Source organism: Micropterus salmoides, unplaced genomic scaffold (assembly GCF_014851395.1).
Source record: "Micropterus salmoides isolate LMB-PRFRI ecotype aquatic unplaced genomic scaffold, ASM1485139v1 Ms_hic_scaffold_2, whole genome shotgun sequence".
Classification (NCBI taxonomy): domain Eukaryota; kingdom Metazoa; phylum Chordata; class Actinopteri; order Centrarchiformes; family Centrarchidae; genus Micropterus; species Micropterus salmoides.
This window is the reverse complement of record NW_024041150.1, coordinates 55,657,609-55,682,400: the sequence shown is the minus strand read 5'-3', so window position 1 is coordinate 55,682,400 and position 24,792 is coordinate 55,657,609. Positions and strand designations below refer to the sequence as shown.

General features: G+C 42.6%; 1 long non-coding RNA gene across 2 annotated transcripts; it reads left to right on the top strand.

Moving 5' to 3' along the window:
• Positions 1 to 4,365: 4,365 nt before the first annotated feature.
• LOC119911274 lies at positions 4,366 to 24,513 on the top strand. Of its 2 annotated transcripts, XR_005445836.1 has the most exons (6): positions 4,366 to 4,442; positions 8,191 to 8,388; positions 12,195 to 12,392; positions 16,220 to 16,417; positions 20,250 to 20,447; positions 24,269 to 24,513. It is a non-coding gene; the product is annotated as an uncharacterized LOC119911274 (long non-coding RNA). The 2 variants fall into 2 exon arrangements; XR_005445835.1 differs by lacking the exon at positions 4,366 to 4,442 and having other exon boundaries at positions 8,060 to 8,388.
• Positions 24,514 to 24,792: the final 279 nt, after the last annotated feature.

Genomic DNA, 24,792 nt, shown 5'->3' with positions numbered 1-24,792 from the left:
ACTCAGTGCTCTGACAGGGCAGAGCAGATGAAGTCTCCCGTCCTCCGCCGTCACATGAGGTGGAGGATGAAATGCCTGCAGCACTGTGGACCCTGCCGCACAAGAAGGCACTTTAGGGATGTATCCTGAACGAGGGTGCAGGATAGCCTAATATTCCCGGGGCAAACTCCAGGCTTTGCGGGGAAACCGAAAGCGCTTGGAGCTCCCCCACCCTCCTCAGAGAGGTGATAGCAAGGAGAAAGGCCATCTTGAGGGTCAAGTGCTTAGCCTCAGCTGACTCCAGGGGTTTGAAGGGGGCCTCAGCCAACCCCAAGAACCACTGCCAGATCCCAAGTGGGAACCTTGGACCGAGTCGCAGGTCTCATCCTCCGGGCACCACGGAGGAAAAGTACAACCAAGGAAGTTTCCCAAGAACCCCTCCCTCAGAGGGGTGTGGAAAGATGAAATAGCTGCCACGTACACTTGAGGGTGGAAGGGGAAAGACCAGCAGAGAACCGGTCCTGGAGGAACTCAAGTACCTGAACCACGGGCAGGTAACAGGGTCCACCGACCGCTCCCTACACCAAGTGGGAGAAACACTCCACTCAGGCCGTACCTCTCGTGTGGACGGGGCCTGGAGCTCAGGAGGGTCTCGACTGCTCCGGCTGTTAGACCGCCTCTAGGTACTGTGCCCCCTCAGGGGCCAGACCCACAGTCGCCATATGGCGGGGCAAGGGTGAAGAACCCGGCCCTGCGCCTGGGACAGCAGGTCTCTCCTCAGAGGGACCCGCCACGGCGGGCCGTCCAGGAGCGACATGATGTCCGAGAACCACACCCGGCCAGAACGGGGCTACGAGCAGTAGGCCGACATAGTCCTGGCGGACCCGCTCCAGAACCCCGGGAGCAGAGCGACTGGGGGAAAAGCGTACAGACGTAGCCTCGGCCACGAATGTACCATGGCGTCCAGACCCAACGGGGCTGGAGGAACGAGAGAAACCATAGCGGGCAGTGCGTAGTCTCTTGAGACGCAAACAGATCCACGTCTATGGGGCCGAACTCTTCGCACAAGAGCTCCACCACTTCGGGGTGAAGTCTCCATTCCCCGGGCCTCAGCCCCTGCCTCAACAGCAGGTCTGCTCCCTGATTCTGCGTCCCCGGAGATACATCGCCTGAGCGATAGTAACCTCTGCTGGGACCACAGGAGGATCTGACGCGCCAGTCTGTCCAGAGGGCGCGAGCGCAGACCGCCCTGGTGATTCAGATAGGCCACCACCGCTGTGTGTTCTCCTCGGAGCGAACCAGGACGTGGTGGCCTTGGAGATCGGGCAGGAAACTCCTTAGAGCCTGGAACACCGCCAACATCTCGAGACAGTTGATATGCCACTCGGATCGATGCACCTGCCAGGATCCCCTTGCAAAGCGGCCGTCCATGACCGCGCCCCAGCCCGTGAGGGAGGCGTCTGTCGAAAGAACCAGCCGGCGACAAGACCCTCCCAGCACGGGCCCCTGGGACAGGAACCAAGTTTCCTTCCAAACTGATAGGGAACGAAGACACTTGTGCGTAACCCAAACCAGACGGAGAGGATTCCCCTCGGGGAAAAACCCTTGTTCCTTAGCCACCACTGCAGGGGTCTCATGTGCAGCAGTCCAGATGGTATTACGCTGGACGCAGCCGCCAGGAGACCCAACACTCGTTGAAAGTGTTTCATAGTGATGGCGTGGCCTAACTTCACCCCTTTCACGGCAGCCAAATGGTGTCGACACGTGCCGGAGACAATTGTGCCCGCATCGTCGTCGAATCCCATGCAACCCCTAGGAACGTAGCCCGTTGGGTGGGCGCCAGCACGCTCTCTTTGCGTTGAGCCTCAGCCCTAAACGCCGCAGACGAGCCAGAACGACATCTCGATGCCGAACCGCCAACTCTCGAGACTGGGCTAGGATGAGCCAGTCGTCGATGAAGTTGAAATCCGGATGCCCCGGAGCCTCAGCGGGGCCAGTGCTGCATCCATACACTTGGTGAATGTGCTAGGGGAAGTGCCAGGCCGAATGGAAGAACCCGATACTGGTAAGCCACACCCCCGAAGGCAAACCTCAGGAACTTCCTGTGAGAAGGACGGATGGAGACCTGGAAATAGGCGTTTAGATCTATCGTGACGAACCAATCCTCAGATTGGATGTGCGTCACGGTGGCGGGGATGATGAGCATCTTTAACCTGAATCTCCTCAGAGACCGGTTAGAAACGCGCATCCAAAATAGGGCACGCAGCCCTCCGTCTTCTTGGGGACTATGAAGTACCGGCTGTAGAACCGGCGTCTCTGTCTGGGGGGGAGACACGTTCCACGGCCCCTTTCCTCAGCAGAGTACAAACTTCCTGTCCCAACACCGGACCTTGCTCCGGGCGGACCACAGTCCAAACCACCCCCTCTCTTCTGTTGAATTTGGAGGGCGGGTTTTGAACTGTAGTCGATACCCATCTATGGCAGTGTGCAGGACCCGCGGAGAAATGTTCGTCAGGCTCCGCCAAGCGTCTGCAAAGTCTGCCAACGGAACCAGCCCCTCGGGGCTGGTGGTCGGTGTCTCGTGTGATCTTCTGGTGGACCCCTGAAGCCCCAGAACGGCAGGGGGGAGCCGCCGAAGATCCACGGTGAGTGAGTCGGGATGCCGTCCGCCTGCAGACCCTCGGGGCAGGCAGTACGGCGCGGACTCGGTGGTGGCAGGTGCGTCCTGAACGTGTAAACGGCGGGATAACATCACCTGTTGCCACGGCGGAGGGGACCTCGGTCGGCCTCCGGGGGGGGTGGGGGGGGTGCGGGAGGGGAGAAAGACTCCCTACCCCGGTCTTCCCTGAGCTCCGTCGGGACTGGATGACGGTCCTCAGATCGCGTCTCTCAGACGGCTGAGGGTGAGAGCGCCGTCTCGCTGCCCCAGCTCCTCGGGGGGCCCCGAGAAGCGACACTCTGCTTCCCTCTCTCCGTAGGAGCTCGTAGAGGGAAGGGACCTACGCCTGGCAGCCTCAGCTGCCTTGGGTCCAGACCGGCGAGGGAGGTACTGGCGGAACGCTTCGCACTGCGTCTAACGCTCCGTGGTTCTGCGAAGCTCCGCCAGATCTTCCTCGGAGGGACCCCCCCTCTGAACCATCTCCTGTAGCAGGTTGGCTTGGTAGGCTTGAAGCACCGTGGTGTGCAAGCTCGCACCTGCCTGGCCTGCTGCCATGTACGCCTTCCCCACAAGCGTGGATGTGGTGCGACATGGTTTGGATGGTAATGCCGGCTTCTCCAGGGAGGACGCAAGTCGAGGGGAGAGATAGCTCGCAAGCTCATCCTCCACCCGAGGCATCCTCCCATAACCACGGTCCCTAACCCCCATCACATTACTGTAGTTCAGTGATCGGGGTGTGGAAAGCCATGTAGAGAAGGGTCTGCCCCATGATTACTCAGTTCATCATGTAAATCAGGAAAGAATGGCAGAGACCGGCGTGGAGGTGGCGTGTGGTGCTTAAGAAACCTTTCATCAAGCTACCACTAGCCTGTGGTGTCTGCTCCTCGTGGCCAGTTGATGTTGAGCTTAGCCACGGCTCTAGTCACCACCTCCAGCAGCACGTCATAGTCGGGCGCGGCCAGATGACGCCGCCCCGACACCCGGAAGTCATCGTCCACTGCGCTGAGCACGTCCGCCTCCTCGGAGTCGGATTGTGCAGCGTCTCCGGATCCAAACCGCGAGCGGGAGAAGCCGAGAACGGGCTCCCGAACGAGGAAAGGAAGCGTCGGAGCCAGCGGATGAAGGTCGGGAAAAAGCCTCAGCCGTCCCGAAATCCTCCGACAGATCACGCTGTGAACCCATGAGTGAAGCCGCGGGCCGCCTCAGCGGCCGCAGGGCCCGCGCACGGGGAAAACACATCCGGCCATCCTCGGAAAAGAGAGCCATGCGGGACCTCAGTACCCGCACGGAAAGGGCTTCGCAACGGGCGCAGGCAGCCCCCTCGAGAGCTGCCCGTGCGTGCTCCATCCCCAAACATGAGACACACATCTCATGAGAATCTCCATCCGTGATGTACCGAGGGCAAGAAAAAACACACCTTCTGTACATCTGGTTGCCGGACATGCTGGTAGACTTCTTCTTCAGGTAAGACATACTGCTTGTAGGACTGGAGCTTTCTTCAAACAACATACAGAGCGCCTGCTGAATAAAAAAAAGCTAATGATGAGTGTGTACAGGTGTGCTTTATACTCCTCCGGTTATTCCGTCACACCTTACCGTCTAGCAACAGGCCAATAGGATTGGAGTGATTTCATTCACGTTCAGACCTGCTTCGCCTAGAGGTTCCCATAGTGTCGTAACCGACGCAGTTCGAGTTCCCTCGAAGGGGAAACTACTGCACAGGACGGATCTTCATGATGATGAAGCAGATCTGAGGTCTGTGAGGCAGTGATGATGGACAGGTGACCAGCTGCACCTTTAAACTGTGAGTTAAAACAACACTCACATGTCCACATGTACATAAGTAAAGTTTTAATAATAATAATAATAATAATAATAATAATAATAATCTTATTTGTAGAGCACTTTTCAAAAACAAGTTACAAAGTGCTTTAACAAGTGTAAAGACAATAATACAAAAACATACAAGATAAGAATGAAAACATTGAAAAGACTAAAATACATTAAGATAAATAAAAATTAGTAAATAGAATAAAATAAAAGGGATAAAATAAGTCAAAAAGATCGGGAAAGGCTCTCCTATAAAAGTATGTTTTAAGAAGGGACTTAAAAGAGTTCACTGACTCAGCCGACCTGATTTCCTCGGGCAGGCTGTTCCAGAGCCTCGGGGCCCTGACAGCAAACGCTCTGTCCCCTTTAGTTTTCAGTCGAGACTCTGGAACAGACAACAGACCTCTGCCCGAGGATCTCAAGGTACGTGCTGGTGCGTATGGGACTAAAAGGTCAGAAATATAACAAGGCGAGAGGCCATGAAGAGCTTTAAAAGTGATCAATAGAATTTAAAGTCAATTCTAAAACATGCTGGGAGCCAGTGTAATGAAGCTAAAATAGGAGTAATGTGGTCATATTTCTTTGTTCTGGTTAAAAGCCTGGCAGCTGAGTTCTGGACAGTCTGGAGTCGATCAATAGATTTTTGGGTTAACAGGTGAAAAGGCTGTTGCAATAATCCAGGCGTGATGAGATGAAGGCGTGTAAAATGGTCTGGTGTCCTTAAAAGTTAACATAGATCGAATTTTTGCTATATTTCTAAGTTGATAAAAACATGATTGAACAAGCTTTGTGGTGTGCTGCTCGAAATTTAAATTACTATCAAACCAAACACCAAGGTTCTTTGCCACAGGCTTAATGTGATTTACTAGGGACCAGCAGATGGCAGTATTTGATTTGCCATCTGCTGGGACCCGATGACCAGGATTTCTGTTTTGTCTGAGTTCAGCTGGAGGAAATTATTTGACATCCTTTTTTAACTTCACAAAGGCAGTTGTTAAGTGAACTCAGCATTCCAGGGTCTGTGGATCTGACGGGCAAGTATTTGTGTGTCATCAGCATAAATATGAAAAGAAATACCATGTTTATGGATAATATGTCCAAGGGGAAGCAGATACAAGGAAAACAAAATGGGTCCTAAGACCGACCCCTGAGGCACACCATATTTAACTGGACAGAACGAAGAGACATAGTTGTTTACAGACACGCAAAACTTCCTATTTGACTAGGTGAAAAAACAGATGAACAGCGTTGTGTGTCTGTCAAATTTGTTGATCAACAAAAGCACGCAAGGTCCAGGATGGTACAGGGACACAGCAGATGCAAATTCAAAGGTACTGAGCAGGGCAGTCTCAGTGCTGTGGTACTTCCTAAAACCAGACTGAAACTTTCAAAATTTGTTATTTTCCAGTACAGTGAGCAGCTGTTTGGACACAATTCTTTCTAGAATCTTTGCAATAAAAGGCAGTTTTGAAATTGGTCTAAAATTATGTGGGAGGGAGGGATCTAAACCAGGTTTCTTTAAAAGTGGGTTCACGCAAGCCGTTTTAAAATAATCAGGGACACAACCAGTAGATAGGGAGCTGTTGAAAACAGAGATCAAATGGGGCCCAACAGAATCTATTACTTTCAGTAAAAACTTTGTAGGTATTACATCAAGTGGGCTGGAGGACACTCTCATTTGTGATACTGTTTTAAAAGCTCAGACAAGTCGATGGGATAAAACTGGTTAAAACTCTTGTTGCTGGTGAGGAACCTCTGAGTAAGAGGCCGCGGGGTAATAGAGGCTCTGATTGACACCACCTTATTGGTAAAATAAGATAAAAACAATTCACAGTCATCATTACTTCCAGCTGAGGCACAAGGAGGGGTTGGGTTTACCAGCTGATCCACAGTCTTAAACAGAAACCTGGGATTGTTTATGTGTAGTAATGAGTTCAGAAAATAGTGTGTTCTCGCATCCTTAACCATGTTATTGTAGTTAATTAATAAATCCTTCAGACTGAGGTAATGGACTTGGAGACTGGATTTTTCCATCTGCGCTCTGCTTTCCTGCATTCCCTTTTAGGCTGCGAATGCTGTCATTTATCCAGGGTTGCTTACTAGCTTTAGACGTAGGCCTAACCTTTAGAGGAGCAGTAATATTTAGTGACGACAAGCAGATATGATTGAAGTGATCGACCAGATTGTTGGTGTTGGAATCAGACAGGTGTTGGCTTTGGCTCTGAAAGAATGCGCAAAACTTTGAAACACTGTTCATTAAAGATGCGAGAACACACGGAGCTTGGTGAGGCGGCATGAGTAACAGGCGAATGCAGCTAAAAACTATACATCTGTGGTCAGATATGGTCATGTCCACTAATTCCACAGAGGAAATACTGACACCCAGGGTAAAAACCAAGTCCAGTGTATGACCACGGTTATGTGTTTGCCCTTTGACATGTTGTTTGAAGTTAAAAGAAGTGGCCATATTTAAAAAGTCAGTTGCATTAACATTGGTGGGGTCATCAACATGAATATTAAAATCGCCACAAAGAACAATTCTGTCATAATTTAAAACCAGAGTAGATAAAAATTCAGGAAGTTCTGATAAAAATCCTCCAGGCGGTTTTGGGGAGCGATAAATCATAACAAATATGATGATAGGTTACAGCCCTCCAAGTTTAAGAGCTTAACTTCAAAGGAGTTAAATTCATCATAGCGTTCTTGATGACATTTTAAATTTCCTATACACGCTCACTAGCCCACCACCACGACCACTGACCCTCTTTTGACTTTTGACTAAAACATCATATTGAGGCGGACACAGTTCAGCTAGCTGGCTATAGTCATTCATCTGCAACCAGGATTCAGTTAAAAACATAAAATCTAGATTTGCAGACAAAATAAAATCATTTAAGATAAAAGTCTTAATTTAAGGTACTTGTACTTCAGTGTTTCCATGTCATGCTTTGTTGCAGTACTTCTCAGAGGGAAATATTGGACTCCAAATGGTTATTTTAAGTATTATTACAGATTGAGCTGTCCAGCAGCATGTAACAACCTTTACCAGCTGGAACATTAAGGTGATGAACACATGAATGAGTTAATAATTATAATCCATTTATATATATTATTCTGAAATGACCCATTCTGCATAATGAGTACTTTTACTGGTGGGAAGTAAGTATATTTTGATGCTAATACAGGATGCAGGTTAACGTAGTATTTCTAGACCGTGCTATTTGAAGGGATTTTGGTTTAATTTAGAAATGTTTATACAGTCAGTGGTTCAGAACAACCAGAGACAGTTTCACCTCACAGTCATTTCATCCAATGTATTAAAAGCATATTTAAAAGATGAAACAAATTTGTTTTCTACTTTAAACATTTAATTCATTTCACAATCATCACATCCTACAAAAACATAGTGTTGTGTCAGAAGGAATGAGTTTGCTCTGAAGAGGAACAGGAACTACTTCTGGGTTTGACTGAAGGTTAAACACAGATAAGATCGCATCAGTCAAAAAAAAACATGAACATTCAGCCTTGTTGCTGTTGTGCATGTTTGATTGTTTTTTTCTCTGTTAAGCATCGTTTCTTCTTTGGTGTAAAGTGCAGGTGATGCCAACAGATTTGCCCGAAACACGCTTTGTTGGAATAAATGAAACTAAATACACAGTGATGCAGGAGCTGCAGTCCTGTATTGTGAATCAAAGCCTATCATCAGTGTCTACTGTCTGCAGAGCGAGTTGTTGTAGCAGTAGGATCCTCTGCCAGCTGAAGTTCCTGTCCTGGTGTTAAAAGAGAGATCAGCTACTGATAATCTGCTGTGTGTTGGTCCTGGAGAACTACTGCACAGGACGGATCTTCATGATGATGAAGCAGATCTGAGGTCTGTGAGGGAGTGATGATGGACAGGTGACCAGCTGCACCTTTAAACTGTGAGTTAAAACAACACTCACATGTCCTCATGTACATAAGTAAAGTTTTAATAATAATAATAATAATAATAATAATAATCTTATTTGTAGAGCACTTTTCAAAAACAAGTTACAAAGTGCTTTAACAAGTGTAAAGACAATAATACAAAAACAATCAAGATAAAAGAATGAAAACATTGAAAAGACTAAAATACACGTTTAAGATAAATATAAAATTAGTAAAATAGAATAAAATAAAAGGGATAAAATAAAGTCAAAAAGATCGGGAAAGGCTCTCCTATAAAAGTATGTTTTAAGAAGGGACTTAAAAGAGTTCACTGACTCAGCCGACCTGATTTCCTCGGGCAGGCTGTTCCAGAGCCTCGGGGCCCTGACAGCAAACGCTCTGTCCCCTTTAGTTTTCAGTCGAGACTCTGGAACAGACAACAGACCTCTGCCCGAGGATCTCAAGGTACGTGCTGGTGCGTATGGGACTAAAAGGTCAGAAATATAACAAGGCGAGAGGCCATGAAGAGCTTTAAAAGTGATCAATAGAATTTTAAAGTAATTCTAAAACATACTGGGAGCCAGTGTAATGAAGCTAAAATAGGAGTAATGTGGTCATATTTCTTTGTTCTGGTTAAAAGCCTGGCAGCTGAGTTCTGGACAGTCTGGAGTCGATCAATAGATTTTTGGGTTAACAGGTGAAAAGGCTGTTGCAATAATCCAGGCGTGATGAGATGAAGGCGTGTAAAATGGTCTGGTGTCCTTAAAAGTTAACATAGATCGAATTTTTGCTATATTTCTAAGTTGATAAAAACATGATTGAACAAGCTTTGTGGTGTGCTGCTCGAAATTTAAATTACTATCAAACCAAACACCAAGGTTCTTTGCCACAGGCTTAATGTGATTTACTAGGGACCAGCAGATGGCAGTATTTGATTTGCCATCTGCTGGGACCCGATGACCAGGATTTCTGTTTTGTCTGAGTTCAGCTGGAGGAAATTATTTGACATCCATTTTTTAACTTCACAAAGGCAGTTGTTAAGTGAACTCAGCATTCCAGGGTCTGTGGATCTGACGGGCAAGTATTTGTGTGTCATCAGCATAAATATGAAAAGAAATGCCATGTTTATGGATAATATGTCCAAGGGGAAGCAGATACAAGGAAAACAAAATGGGTCCTAAGACCGACCCCTGAGGCACACCATATTTAACTGGACAGAAAAGAGACATAGTTGTTTACAGACACGCAAAACTTCCTTGACAGGTAGGATGAAAACCATTCTAGGGCAGTACCAGAGATCCCCACCCAGTGCCTCAGTCTGTCTAACATGATGTTGTGATCAATGGTGTCAAAAGCAGCGCTAAGGTCCAGGAGTACCAGGACTGAGCACATCCTTCATCAGCAGACATTAAAAGGTCATTGGTGACTTTAAGCAGGGCAGTCTCAGTGCTGTGGTACTTCCTAAAACCAGACTGAAACTTTTCAAAATTTGTTATTTTCCAGTACAGTGAGCAGCTGTTTGGACACAATTCTTTCTAGAATCTTTGCAATAAAAGGCAGTTTTGAAATTGGTCTAAAATTATGTGGGAGGGAGGGATCTAAACCAGGTTTCTTTAAAAGTGGGTTCACGCAAGCCGTTTTAAAATAATCAGGGACACAACCAGTAGATAGGGAGCTGTTGAAAACAGAGATCAAATGGGGCCCAACAGAATCTATTACTTTCAGTAAAAACTTTGTAGGTATTACATCAAGTGGGCTGGAGGACACTCTCATTTGTGATACTGTTTTTAAAAGCTCAGACAAGTCGATGGGATAAAACTGGTTAAAACTCTCTTGTTGCTGGTGAGGAACCTCTGAGTAAGAGGCCGCGGGGGTAATAGAGGCTCTGATTGACACCACCTTATTGGTAAAATAAGATAAAAACAATTCACAGTCATCTTACTTCCAGCTGAGGCACAAGGAGGGGTTGGGTTTACCAGCTGATCCACAGTCTTAAACAGAAACCTGGGATTGTGTTTATGTGTAGTAATGAGTTCAGAAAAATAGTGTGTTCTCGCATCCTTAACCATGTTATTGTAGTTAATTAATAAATCCTTCAGACTGAGGTAATGGACTTGGAGACTGGATTTTTTCCATCTGCGCTCTGCTTTCCTGCATTCCCTTTTTAGGCTGCGAATGCTGTCATTTATCCAGGGTTGCTTACTAGCTTTAGACGTAGGCCTAACCTTTAGAGGAGCAGTAATATTTAGTGACGACAAGCAGATATGATTGAAGTGATCGACCAGATTGTTGGTGTTGGAATCAGACAGGTGTTGGCTTTGGCTCTGAAAGAATGCGCAAAACTTTGAAACACTTTGTTCATTAAAGATGCGAGAACACACGGAGCTTGGTGAGGCGGCATGAGTAACAGGCGAATGCAGCTAAAAACAATACATCTGTGGTCAGATATGGTCATGTCCACTAATTCCACAGAGGAAATGCTGACACCCAGGGTAAAAACCAAGTCCAGTGTATGACCACGGTTATGTGTTTGCCCTTTGACATGTTGTTTGAAGTTAAAAGAAGTGGCCATATTTAAAAAGTCAGTTGCATTAACATTGGTGGGGTCATCAACATGAATATTAAAATCGCCACAAAGAACAATTCTGTCATAATTTAAAACCAGAGTAGATAAAAATTCAGGAAGTTCTGATAAAAATCCTCCAGGCGGTTTTGGGGGCGATAAATTATAACAAATATGATAGGTTACAGCCCTCCAAGTTTAAGAGTAACTTCAAAGGAGTTAAATTCATCATAGCGTTCTTGATGACATTTTAAATATTTCCTATACACGCTCACTAGCCCACCACCACGACCACTGACCCTCTTTGACTTTTGACTAAAACAATCATATTGAGGCGGACACAGTTCAGCTAGCTGGCTATAGTCATTCATCTGCAACCAGGATTCAGTTAAAAACATAAAATCTAGATTTGCAGACAAAATAAAATCATTTAAGATAAAAGTCTTAATTTAAGGTACTTGTACTTCAGTGTTTCCATGTCATGCTTTGTTGCAGTACTTCTCAGAGGGAAATATTGGACTCCAAATGGTTATTTTAAGTATTATTACAGATTGAGCTGTCCAGCAGCATGTAACAACCTTTACCAGCTGGAACATTAAGGTGATGAACACATGAATGAGTTAATAATTATAATCCATTTATATATATTATTCTGAAATGACCCATTCTGCATAATGAGTACTTTTACTGGTGGGAAGTAAGTATATTTGATGCTAATACAGGATGCAGGTTAACGTAGTATTTCTAGACCGTGCTATTTGAAGGGATTTTGGTTTAATTTAGAAATGTTTATACAGTCAGTGGTTCAGAACAACCAGAGACAGTTTCACCTCACAGTCATTTCATCCAATGTATTAAAAGCATATTTAAAAGATGAAACAAATTTGTTTTCTACTTTAAACATTTAATTCATTTCACAATCATCACATCCTACAAAAACATAGTGTTGTGTCAGAAGGAATGAGTTTGCTCTGAAGAGGAACAGGAACTACTTCTGGGTTTGACTGAAGGTTAAACACAGATAAGATCGCATCAGTCAAAAAAAAACATGAACATTCAGCCTTGTTGCTGTTGTGCATGTTTGATTGTTTTTTTCTCTGTTAAGCATCGTTTCTTCTGGTGTAAAGTGCAGGTGATGCCAACAGATTTGCCCGAAACACGCTTTGTTGGAATAAATGAAACTAAATACACAGTGATGCAGGAGCTGCAGTCCTGTATTGTGAATCAAAGCCTATCATCAGTGTCTACTGTCTGCAGAGCGAGTTGTTGTAGCAGTAGGATCCTCTGCCAGCTGAAGTTCCTGTCCTGGTGTTAAAAGAGAGATCAGCTACTGATAATCTGCTGTGTGTTGGTCCTGGAGAACTACTGCACAGGACGGATCTTCATGATGATGAAGCAGATCTGAGGTCTGTGAGGGAGTGATGATGGACAGGTGACCAGCTGCACCTTTAAACTGTGAGTTAAAACAACACTCACATGTCCTCATGTACATAAGTAAAGTTTTAATAATAATAATAATAATAATAATAATAATCTTTATTTGTAGAGCACTTTTCAAAAACAAGTTACAAAGTGCTTTAACAAGTGTAAAGACAATAATACAAAAACAATACAAGATAAAAGAATGAAAACATTGAAAAGACTAAAATACACGTTTAAGATAATATAAAATTAGTAAAATAGAATAAAATAAAAGGGATAAAATAAAGTCAAAAAGATCGGGAAAGGCTCTCCTATAAAAGTATGTTTTAAGAAGGGACTTAAAAGAGTTCACTGACTCAGCCGACCTGATTTCCTCGGGCAGGCTGTTCCAGAGCCTCGGGGCCCTGACAGCAAACGCTCTGTCCCCTTTAGTTTTCAGTCGAGACTCTGGAACAGACAACAGACCTCTGCCCGAGGATCTCAAGGTACGTGCTGGTGCGTATGGGACTAAAAGGTCAGAAATATAACAAGGCGAGAGGCCATGAAGAGCTTTAAAAGTGATCAATAGAATTTTAAAGTAATTCTAAAACATGCTGGGAGCCAGTGTAATGAAGCTAAAATAGGAGTAATGTGGTCATATTTCTTTGTTCTGGTTAAAAGCCTGGCAGCTGAGTTCTGGACAGTCTGGAGTCGATCAATAGATTTTTGGGTTAAGCAGGTGAAAAGGCTGTTGCAATAATCCAGGCGTGATGAGATGAAGGCGTGTAAAATGGTCTTGGTGTCCTTAAAAGTTAACATAGATCGAATTTTTGCTATATTTCTAAGTTGATAAAAACATGATTGAACAAGCTTTGTGGTGTGCTGCTCGAAATTTAAATTACTATCAAACCAAACACCAAGGTTCTTTGCCACAGGCTTAATGTGATTTACTAGGGACCAGCAGATGGCAGTATTTGATTTGCCATCTGCTGGGACCCGATGACCAGGATTTCTGTTTTGTCTGAGTTCAGTGGAGGAAATTATTTGACATCCATTTTTTAACTTCACAAAGGCAGTTGTTAAGTGAACTCAGCATTCCAGGGTCTGTGGATCTGACGGGCAAGTAGGTTTGTGTGTCATCAGCATAAATATGAAAAGAAATACCATGTTTATGGATAATATGTCCAAGGGGAAGCAGATACAAGGAAAACAAAATGGGTCCAAAGACCGACCCCTGAGGCACACCATATTTAACTGGACAGAACAAAGAGACATAGTTGTTTACAGACACGCAAAACTTCCTGTTTGACAGGTAGGATGAAAACCATTCTAGGGCAGAACCAGAGATCCCCACCCAGTGCCTCAGTCTGTCTAACATGATGTTGTGATCAATGGTGTCAAAAGCAGCGCTAAGGTCCAGGAGTACCAGGACTGAGCACATTCCTTCATCAGCAGACATTAAAAGGTCATTGGTGACTTTAAGCAGGGCAGTCTCAGTGCTGTGGTACTTCCTAAAACCAGACTGAAACTTATCAAATAATTTGTATTTTCCAGTACAGTGAGCAGCTGTTTGGACACAATTCTTTCTAGAATCTTTGCAATAAAAGGCAGTTTTGAAATTGGTCTAAAATTATGTGGGAGGGAGGGATCTAAACCAGGTTTCTTTAAAAGTGGGTTCACGCAAGCCGTTTTAAAATAATCATGGACACAACCAGTAGATAGGGAGCTGTTGAAAACAGAGATCAAATGGGGCCCAACAGAATCTATTACTTTCAGTAAAAACTTTGTAGGTATTACATCAAGTGGGCTGGAGGACACTCTCATTTGTGATACTGTTTTTAAAAGCTCAGACAAGTCGATGGGATAAAACTGGTTAAAACTCTCTTGTTGCTGGTGAGGAACCTCTGAGTAAGAGGCCGCGGGGGTAATAGAGGCTCTGATTGACACCACCTTATTGGTAAAATAAGATAAAAACAATTCACAGTCATCCTTACTTCCAGCTGAGGCACAAGGAGGGGTTGGGTTTACCAGCTGATCCACAGTCTTAAACAGAAACCTGGGATTGTGTTTATGTGTAGTAATGAGTTCAGAAAAATAGTGTGTTCTCGCATCCTTAACCATGTTATTGTAGTTAATTAATAAATCCTTCAGACTGAGGTAATGGACTTGGAGACTGGACTTTTTCCATCTGCGCTCTGCTTTCCTGCATTCCCTTTTTAGGCTGCGAATGCTGTCATTTATCCAGGGTTGCTTACTAGCTTTAGACGTAGGCCTAACCTTTAGAGGAGCAGTAATATTTAGTGACGACAAGCAGATATGATTGAAGTGATCGACCAGATTGTTGGTGTTGGAATCAGACAGGTGTTGGCTTTGGCTCTGAAAGAATGCGCAAAACTTTGAAACACTGTTCATTAAAGATGCGAGAACACACGGAGCTTGGTGAGGCGGCATGAGTAACAGGCGAATTGCAGCTAAAAACTATACATCTGTGGTCAGATATGGTCATGTCCACTAATTCCACAGAGGAAATACTGACACCCAGGGTAAAAACCAAGTCCAGTGTATGACCACGGTTATGTGTTTGCCCTTTGACATGTTGTTTGAAGTTAAAAGAAGTGGCCATATTTAAAAAGTCAGTTGCATTAACATTGGTGGGGTCATCAACATGAATATTAAAATCGCCACAAAGAACAATTCTGTCATAATTTAAAACCAGAGTAGATAAAAATTCAGGAAGTTCTGATAAAAATCCTCCAGGCGGTTTTGGGGAGCGATAAATCATAACAAATATGATGATAGGTTACAGCCCTCCAAGTTTAAGAGCTTAACTTCAAAGGAGTTAAATTCATCATAGCGTTCTTGATGACATTTTAAATATTTCCTATACACGCTCACTAGCCCACCACCACGACCACTGACCCTCTTTTGACTTTTGACTAAAACAATCATATTGAGGCGGACACAGTTCAGCTAGCTGGCTATAGTCATTCATCTGCAACCAGGATTCAGTTAAAAACATAAAATCTAGATTTGCAGACAAAATAAAATCATTTAAGATAAAAGTCTTAATTTAAGGTACTTGTACTTCAGTGTTTCCATGTCATGCTTTGTTGCAGTACTTCTCAGAGGGAAATATTGGACTCCAAATGGTTATTTTAAGTATTATTACAGATTGAGCTGTCCAGCAGCATGTAACAACCTTTACCAGCTGGAACATTAAGGTGATGAACACATGAATGAGTTAATAATTATAATCCATTTATATATATTATTCTGAAATGACCCATTCTGCATAATGAGTACTTTTACTGGTGGGAAGTAAGTATATTTTGATGCTAATACAGGATGCAGGTTAACGTAGTATTTCTAGACCGTGCTATTTGAAGGGATTTTGGTTTAATTTAGAAATGTTTATACAGTCAGTGGTTCAGAACAACCAGAGACAGTTTCACCTCACAGTCATTTCATCCAATGTATTAAAAGCATATTTAAAAGATGAAACAAATTTGTTTTCTACTTTAAACATTTAATTCATTTCACAATCATCACATCCTACAAAAACATAGTGTTGTGTCAGAAGGAATGAGTTTGCTCTGAAGAGGAACAGGAACTACTTCTGGGTTTGACTGAAGGTTAAACACAGATAAGATCGCATCAGTCAAAAAAAACATGAACATTCAGCCTTGTTGCTGTTGTGCATGTTTGATTGTTTTTTTCTCTGTTAAGCATCGTTTCTTCTTCTGGTGTAAAGTGCAGGTGATGCCAACAGATTTGCCCGAAACACGCTTTGTTGGAATAAATGAAACTAAATACACAGTGATGCAGGAGCTGCAGTCCTGTATTGTGAATCAAAGCCTATCATCAGTGTCTACTGTCTGCAGAGCGAGTTGTTGTAGCAGTAGGATCCTCTGCCAGCTGAAGTTCCTGTCCTGGTGTTAAAAGAGAGATCAGCTACTGATAATCTGCTGTGTGTTGGTCCTGGAGAACTACTGCACAGGACGGATCTTCATGATGATGAAGCAGATCTGAGGTCTGTGAGGGAGTGATGATGGACAGGTGACCAGCTGCACCTTTAAACTGTGAGTTAAAACAACACTCACATGTCCTCATGTACATAAGTAAAGTTTTAATAATAATAATAATATAATAATAATAATAATAATCTTTATTTGTAGAGCACTTTTCAAAAACAAGTTACAAAGTGCTTTAACAAGTGTAAAGACAATAATACAAAAACAATACAAGATAAAAGAATGAAAACATTGAAAAGACTAAAATACACGTTTAAGATAAATATAAAATTAGTAAAATAGAATAAAATAAAAGGGATAAAATAAAGTCAAAAAGATCGGGAAAGGCTCTCCTATAAAAGTATGTTTTAAGAAGGGACTTAAAAGAGTTCACTGACTCAGCCGACCTGATTTCCTCGGGCAGGCTGTTCCAGAGCCTCGGGGCCCTGACAGCAAACGCTCTGTCCCCTTTAGTTTTCAGTCGAGACTCTGGAACAGACAACAGACCTCTGCCCGAGGATCTCAAGGTACGTGCTGGTGCGTATGGGACTAAAAGGTCAGAAATATAACAAGGCGAGAGGCCATGAAGAGCTTTAAAAGTGATCAATAGAATTTTAAAGTCAATTCTAAAACATACTGGGAGCCAGTGTAATGAAGCTAAAATAGGAGTAATGTGGTCATATTTCTTTGTTCTGGTTAAAAGCCTGGCAGCTGAGTTCTGGACAGTCTGGAGTCGATCAATAGATTTTTGGGTTAAACAGGTGAAAAGGCTGTTGCAATAATCCAGGCGTGATGAGATGAAGGCGTGTAAAATGGTCTCGGTGTCCTTAAAAGTTAACATAGATCGAATTTTTGCTATATTTCTAAGTTGATAAAAACATGATTGAACAAGCTTTGTGGTGTGCTGCTCGAAATTTAAATTACTATCAAACCAAACACCAAGGTTCTTTGCCACAGGCTTAATGTGATTTACTAGGGAACCAGCAGATGGCAGTATTTGATTTGCCATCTGCTGGGACCCGATGACCAGGATTTCTGTTTTGTCTGAGTTCAGCTGGAGGAAATTATTTGACATCCATTTTTTAACTTCACAAAGGCAGTTGTTAAGTGAACTCAGCATTCCAGGGTCTGTGGATCTGACGGGCAAGTATTTGTGTGTCATCAGCATAAATATGAAAAGAAATGCCATGTTTATGGATAATATGTCCAAGGGGAAGCAGATACAAGGAAAACAAAATGGGTCCTAAGACCGACCCCTGAGGCACACCATATTTAACTGGACAGAACAAGAGACATAGTTGTTTACAGACACGCAAAACTTCCTATTTGACAGGTAGGATGAAAACCATTCTAGGGCAGTACCAGAGATCCCCACCCAGTGCCTCAGTCTGTCTAACATGATGTTGTGATCAATGGTGTCAAAAGCAGCGCTAAGGTCCAGGAGTACCAGGACTGAGCACATCCTTCATCAGCAGACATTAAAAGGTCATTGGTGACTTTAAGCAGGGCCGTCTCAGTGCTGTGGTACTTCCTGAAACCAGACTGAAACTTTCAAATAATTTGTTATTTTCCAGTACAGTGAGCAGCTGTTTGGACACAATTCTTTCTAGAATCTTTGCAACAAAAGGCAGCTTTGAAATTGGTCTAAAATTATGTGGGAGGGAGGGATCTAAACCAGGTTTCTTTAAAAGTGGGTTCACGCAAGCCGTTTTAAAATAATCAGGGACACAACCAGTAGATAGGGAGCTGTTGAAAACAGAGATCAAATGGGGCCCAACAGAATCTATTACTTTCAGTAAAAACTTTGTAGGTATTACATCAAGTGGGCTGGAGGACACTCTCATTTGTGATACTGTTTTTAAAAGCTCAGACAAGTCGATGGGATAAAACTGGTTAAAACTCTCTTGTTGCTGGTGAGGAACCTCTGAGTAAGAGGCCGCGGGGGTAATAGAGGCTCTGATTGACACCACCTTATTGGTAAAATAAGATAAAAACAATTCACAGTCATCATTACTTCCAGCTGAGGCACAAGGAGGGGTTGGGTTTACCAGCTGATCCACAGTCTTAAACAGAAACCTGGGATTGTGTTTATGTGTAGTAATGAGTTCAGAAAAATAATGTGTTCTCGCATCCTTAACCAAGTTATTGTAGTTAATTAATAAATCCTTCAGAGTGAGGTAATGGACTTGGAGACTGGATTTTTCCATCTGCGCTCTGCTTTCCTGCATTCCCTTTTTAGGCTGCGAATGCTGTCATTTATCCAGGGTTGCTTACTAGCTTTAGACGTAGGCCTAACCTTTAGAGGAGCAGTAATATTTAGTGACGACAAGCAGATATGATTGAAGTGATCGACCAGATTGTTGGTGTTGGAATCAGACAGGTGTTGGCTTTGGCTCTGAAAGAATGCGCAAAACTTTGAAACACTGTTCATTAAAGATGCGAGAACACACGGAGCTTGGTGAGGCGGCATGAGTAACAGGCGAATTGCAGCTAAAAACTATACATCTGTGGTCAGATATGGTCATGTCCACTAATTCCACAGAGGAAATACTGACACCCAGGGTAAAAACCAAGTCCAGTGTATGACCACGGTTATGTGTTTGCCCTTTGACATGTTGTTTGAAGTTAAAAGAAGTGGCCATATTTAAAAAGTCAGTTGCATTAACATTGGTGGGGTCATCAACATGAATATTAAAATCGCCACAAAGAACAATTCTGTCATAATTTAAAACCAGAGTAGATAAAAATTCAGGAAGTTCTGATAAAAATCCTCCAGGCGGTTTTGGGGAGCGATAAATCATAACAAATATGATGATAGGTTACAGCCCTCCAAGTTTAAGAGCTTAACTTCAAAGGAGTTAAATTCATCATAGCGTTCTTGATGACATTTTAAATATTTCCTATACACGCTCACTAGCCCACCACCACGACCACTGACCCTCTTTTGACTTTTGACTAAAACAATCATATTGAGGCGGACACAGTTCAGCTAGCTGGCTATAGTCATTCATCTGCAACCAGGATTCAGTTAAAAACATAAAATCTAGATTTGCAGACAAAATAAAATCATTTAAGATAAAAGTCTTAATTTAAGGTACTTGTACTTCAGTGTTTCCATGTCATGCTTTGTTGCAGTACTTCTCAGAGGGAAATATTGGACTCCAAATGGTTATTTTAAGTATTATTACAGATTGAGCTGTCCAGCAGCATGTAACAACCTTTACCAGCTGGAACATTAAGGTGATGAACACATGAATGAGTTAATAATTATAATCCATTTATATATATTATTCTGAAATGACCCATTCTGCATAATGAGTACTTTTACTGGTGGGAAGTAAGTATATTTTGATGCTAATACAGGATGCAGGTTAACGTAGTATTTCTAGACCGTGCTATTTGAAGGGATTTTGGTTTAATTTAGAAATGTTTATACAGTCAGTGGTTCAGAACAACCAGAGACAGTTTCACCTCACAGTCATTTCATCCAATGTATTAAAAGCATATTTAAAAGATGAAACAAATTTGTTTTCTACTTTAAACATTTAATTCATTTCACAATCATCACATCCTACAAAAACATAGTGTTGTGTCAGAAGGAATGAGTTTGCTCTGAAGAGGAACAGGAACTACTTCTGGGTTTGACTGAAGGTTAAACACAGATAAGATCGCATCAGTCAAAAAAAAACATGAACATTCAGCCTTGTTGCTGTTGTGCATGTTTGATTGTTTTTTTCTCTGTTAAGCATCGTTTCTTCTTCTGGTGTAAAGTGCAGGTGATGCCAACAGATTTGCCCGAAACACGCTTTGTTGGAATAAATGAAACTAAATACACAGTGATGCAGGAGCTGCAGTCCTGTATTGTGAATCAAAGCCTATCATCAGTGTCTACTGTCTGCAGAGCGAGTTGTTGTAGCAGTAGGATCCTCTGCCAGCTGAAGTTCCTGTCCTGGTGTTAAAAGAGAGATCAGCTACTGATAATCTGCTGTGTGTTGGTCCTGGAGAACTACTGCACAGGACGGATCTTCATGATGATGAAGCAGATCTGAGGTCTGTGAGGGAGTGATGATGGACAGGTGACCAGCTGCACCTTTAAACTGTGAGTTAAAACAACACTCACATGTCCACATGTACATAAGTAAAGTTTTAATAATAATAATAATAATAATAATAATAATCTTTATTTGTAGAGCACTTTTCAAAAACAAGTTACAAAGTGCTTTAACAAGTGTAAAGACAATAATACAAAAACAATACAAGATAAAAGAATGAAAACATTGAAAAGACTAAAATACACGTTTAAGATAAATATAAAATTAGTAAAATAGAATAAAATAAAAGGGATAAAATAAAGTCAAATAAGATCGGGAAAGGCTCTCCTATAAAAGTATGTTTTAAGAAGGGACTTAAAAGAGTTCACTGACTCAGCCGACCTGATTTCCTCGGGCAGGCTGTTCCAGAGCCTCGGGGCCCTGACAGCAAACGCTCTGTCCCCTTTAGTTTTCAGTCGAGACTCTGGAACAGACAACAGACCTCTGCCCGAGGATCTCAAGGTACGTGCTGGTGCGTATGGGACTAAAAGGTCAGAAATATAACAAGGCGAGAGGCCATGAAGAGCTTTAAAAGTGATCAATAGAATTTTAAAGTTAATTCTAAAACATGCTGGGAGCCAGTGTAATGAAGCTAAAATAGGAGTAATGTGGTCATATTTCTTTGTTCTGGTTAAAAGCCTGGCAGCTGAGTTCTGGACAGTCTGGAGTCGATCAATAGATTTTTGGGTTAAGCAGGTGAAAAGGCTGTTGCAATAATCCAGGCGTGATGAGATGAAGGCGTGTAAAATGGTCTTGGTGTCCTTAAAAGTTAACATAGATCGAATTTTTGCTATATTTCTAAGTTGATAAAAACATGATTGAACAAGCTTTGTGGTGTGCTGCTCGAAATTTAAATTACTATCAAACCAAACACCAAGGTTCTTTGCCACAGGCTTAATGTGATTTACTAGGGAACCAGCAGATGGCAGTATTTGATTTGCCATCTGCTGGGACCCGATGACCAGGATTTCTGTTTTGTCTGAGTTCAGTGGAGGAAATTATTTGACATCCATTTTTTAACTTCACAAAGGCAGTTGTTAAGTGAACTCAGCATTCCAGGGTCTGTGGATCTGACGGGCAAGTATTTGTGTGTCATCAGCATAAATATGAAAAGAAATACCATGTTTATGGATAATATGTCCAAGGGGAAGCAGATACAAGGAAAACAAAATGGGTCCAAGACCGACCCCTGAGGCACACCATATTTAACTGGACAGAAAAGAGACATAGTTGTTTACAGACACGCAAAACTTCCTATTTGACAGGTAGGATGAAAACCATTCTAGGGCAGTACCAGAGATCCCCACCCAGTGCCTCAGTCTGTCTAACATGATGTTGTGATCAATGGTGTCAAAAGCAGCGCTAAGGTCCAGGAGTACCAGGACTGAGCACATTCCTTCATCAGCAGACATTAAAAGGTCATTGGTGACTTTAAGCAGGGCCGTCTCAGTGCTGTGGTACTTCCTGAAACCAGACTGAAACTTTCAAATAATTTGTATTTTCCAGTACAGTGAGCAGCTGTTTGGACACAATTCTTTCTAGAATCTTTGCAATAAAAGGCAGTTTTGAAATTGGTCTAAAATTATGTGGGAGGGAGGGATCTAAACCAGGTTTCTTTAAAAGTGGGTTCACGCAAGCCGTTTTAAAATAATCAGGGACACAACCAGTAGATAGGGAGCTGTTGAAAACAGAGATCAAATGGGGCCCAACAGAATCTATTACTTTCAGTAAAAACTTTGTAGGTATTACATCAAGTGGGCTGGAGGACACTCTCATTTGTGATACTGTTTTTAAAAGCTCAGACAAGTCGATGGGATAAAACTGGTTAAAACTCTCTTGTTGCTGGTGAGGAACCTCTGAGTAAGAGGCCGCGGGGGTAATAGAGGCTCTGATTGACACCACCTTATTGGTAAAATAAGATAAAAACAATTCACAGTCATCTTACTTCCAGCTGAGGCACAAGGAGGGGTTGGGTTTACCAGCTGATCCACAGTCTTAAACAGAAACCTGGGATTGTGTTTATGTGTAGTAATGAGTTCAGAAAATAGTGTGTTCTCGCATCCTTAACCATGTTATTGTAGTTAATTAATAAATCCTTCAGAGTGAGGTAATGGACTTGGAGACTGGATTTTTCCATCTGCGCTCTGCTTTCCTGCATTCCCTTTTTAGGCTGCGAATGCTGTCATTTATCCAGGGTTGCTTACTAGCTTTAGACGTAGGCCTAACCTTTAGAGGAGCAGTAATATTTAGTGACGACAAGCAGATATGATTGAAGTGATCGACCAGATTGTTGGTGTTGGAATCAGACAGGTGTTGGCTTTGGCTCTGAAAGAATGCGCAAAACTTTGAAACACTGTTCATTAAAGATGCGAGAACACACGGAGCTTGGTGAGGCGGCATGAGTAACAGGCGAATTGCAGCTAAAAACTATACATCTGTGGTCAGATATGGTCATGTCCACTAATTCCACAGAGGAAATACTGACACCCAGGGTAAAAACCAAGTCCAGTGTATGACCACGGTTATGTGTTTGCCCTTTGACATGTTGTTTGAAGTTAAAAGAAGTGGCCATATTTAAAAAGTCAGTTGCATTAACATTGGTGGGGTCATCAACATGAATATTAAAATCGCCACAAAGAACAATTCTGTCATAATTTAAAACCAGAGTAGATAAAAATTCAGGAAGTTCTGATAAAAATCCTCCAGGCGGTTTTGGGGAGCGATAAATCATAACAAATATGATGATAGGTTACAGCCCTCCAAGTTTAAGAGCTTAACTTCAAAGGAGTTAAATTCATCATAGCGTTCTTGATGACATTTTAAATATTTCCTATACACGCTCACTAGCCCACCACCACGACCACTGACCCTCTTTTGACTTTGACTAAAACAATCATATTGAGGCGGACACAGTTCAGCTAGCTGGCTATAGTCATTCATCTGCAACCAGGATTCAGTTAAAAACATAAAATCTAGATTTGCAGACAAAATAAAATCATTTAAGATAAAAGTCTTAATTTAAGGTACTTGTACTTCAGTGTTTCCATGTCATGCTTTGTTGCAGTACTTCTCAGAGGGAAATATTGGACTCCAAATGGTTATTTTAAGTATTATTACAGATTGAGCTGTCCAGCAGCATGTAACAACCTTTACCAGCTGGAACATTAAGGTGATGAACACATGAATGAGTTAATAATTATAATCCATTATATATATTATTCTGAAATGACCCATTCTGCATAATGAGTACTTTTACTGGTGGGAAGTAAGTATATTTTGATGCTAATACAGGATGCAGGTTAACGTAGTATTTCTAGACCGTGCTATTTGAAGGGATTTTGGTTTAATTTAGAAATGTTTATACAGTCAGTGGTTCAGAACAACCAGAGACAGTTTCACCTCACAGTCATTTCATCCAATGTATTAAAAGCATATTTAAAAGATGAAACAAATTTGTTTTCTACTTTAAACATTTAATTCATTTCACAATCATCACATCCTACAAAAACATAGTGTTGTGTCAGAAGGAATGAGTTTGCTCTGAAGAGGAACAGGAACTACTTCTGGGTTTGACTGAAGGTTAAACACAGATAAGATCGCATCAGTCATAAAAAAACATGAACATTCAGCCTTGTTGCTGTTGTGCATGTTTGATTGTTTTTTTCTCTGTTAAGCATCGTTTCTTCTTCTGGTGTAAAGTGCAGGTGATGCCAACAGATTTGCCCGAAACACGCTTTGTTGGAATAAATGAAACTAAATACACAGTGATGCAGGAGCTGCAGTCCTGTATTGTGAATCAAAGCCTATCATCAGTGTCTACTGTCTGCAGAGCGAGTTGTTGTAGCAGTAGGATCCTCTGCCAGCTGAAGTTCCTGTCCTGGTGTTAAAAGAGAGATCAGCTGCTGATAATCTGCTGTGTGTTGGTCCTGGAGAACTACTGCACAGGACGGATCTTCATGATGACGGTCTTCAGGGAGTTAAATTAAGTTAAAAAGAAAATACCCGTTCTGTGGCCAAAGCCAAAGGGCTCCTTTGATCAAACTTCAGTCGATGGAGAGACTTTTCTTCTGTTGCAGCGGTACTTTATACTTTATTATTCTGATTAGAAACACATACTATAGAACATTTATTCTTTAAACAGTCATTTCTGTATCACACATAAACAGGAGTGCAGCTCAGACATTTCTCTGCATGAAATGAAGTTGTGTATTAGGCGGACATGTTTTCTGCAGCAGTGAAGCAGATCTGAGGTCAGAGACTCTGTGAGGGAGTGATGATGGACAGGTGACCAGCTGCACCTTTAAACTGTGAGTTAAAACAACACTCACATGTCCACATGTACATAAGTAAAGT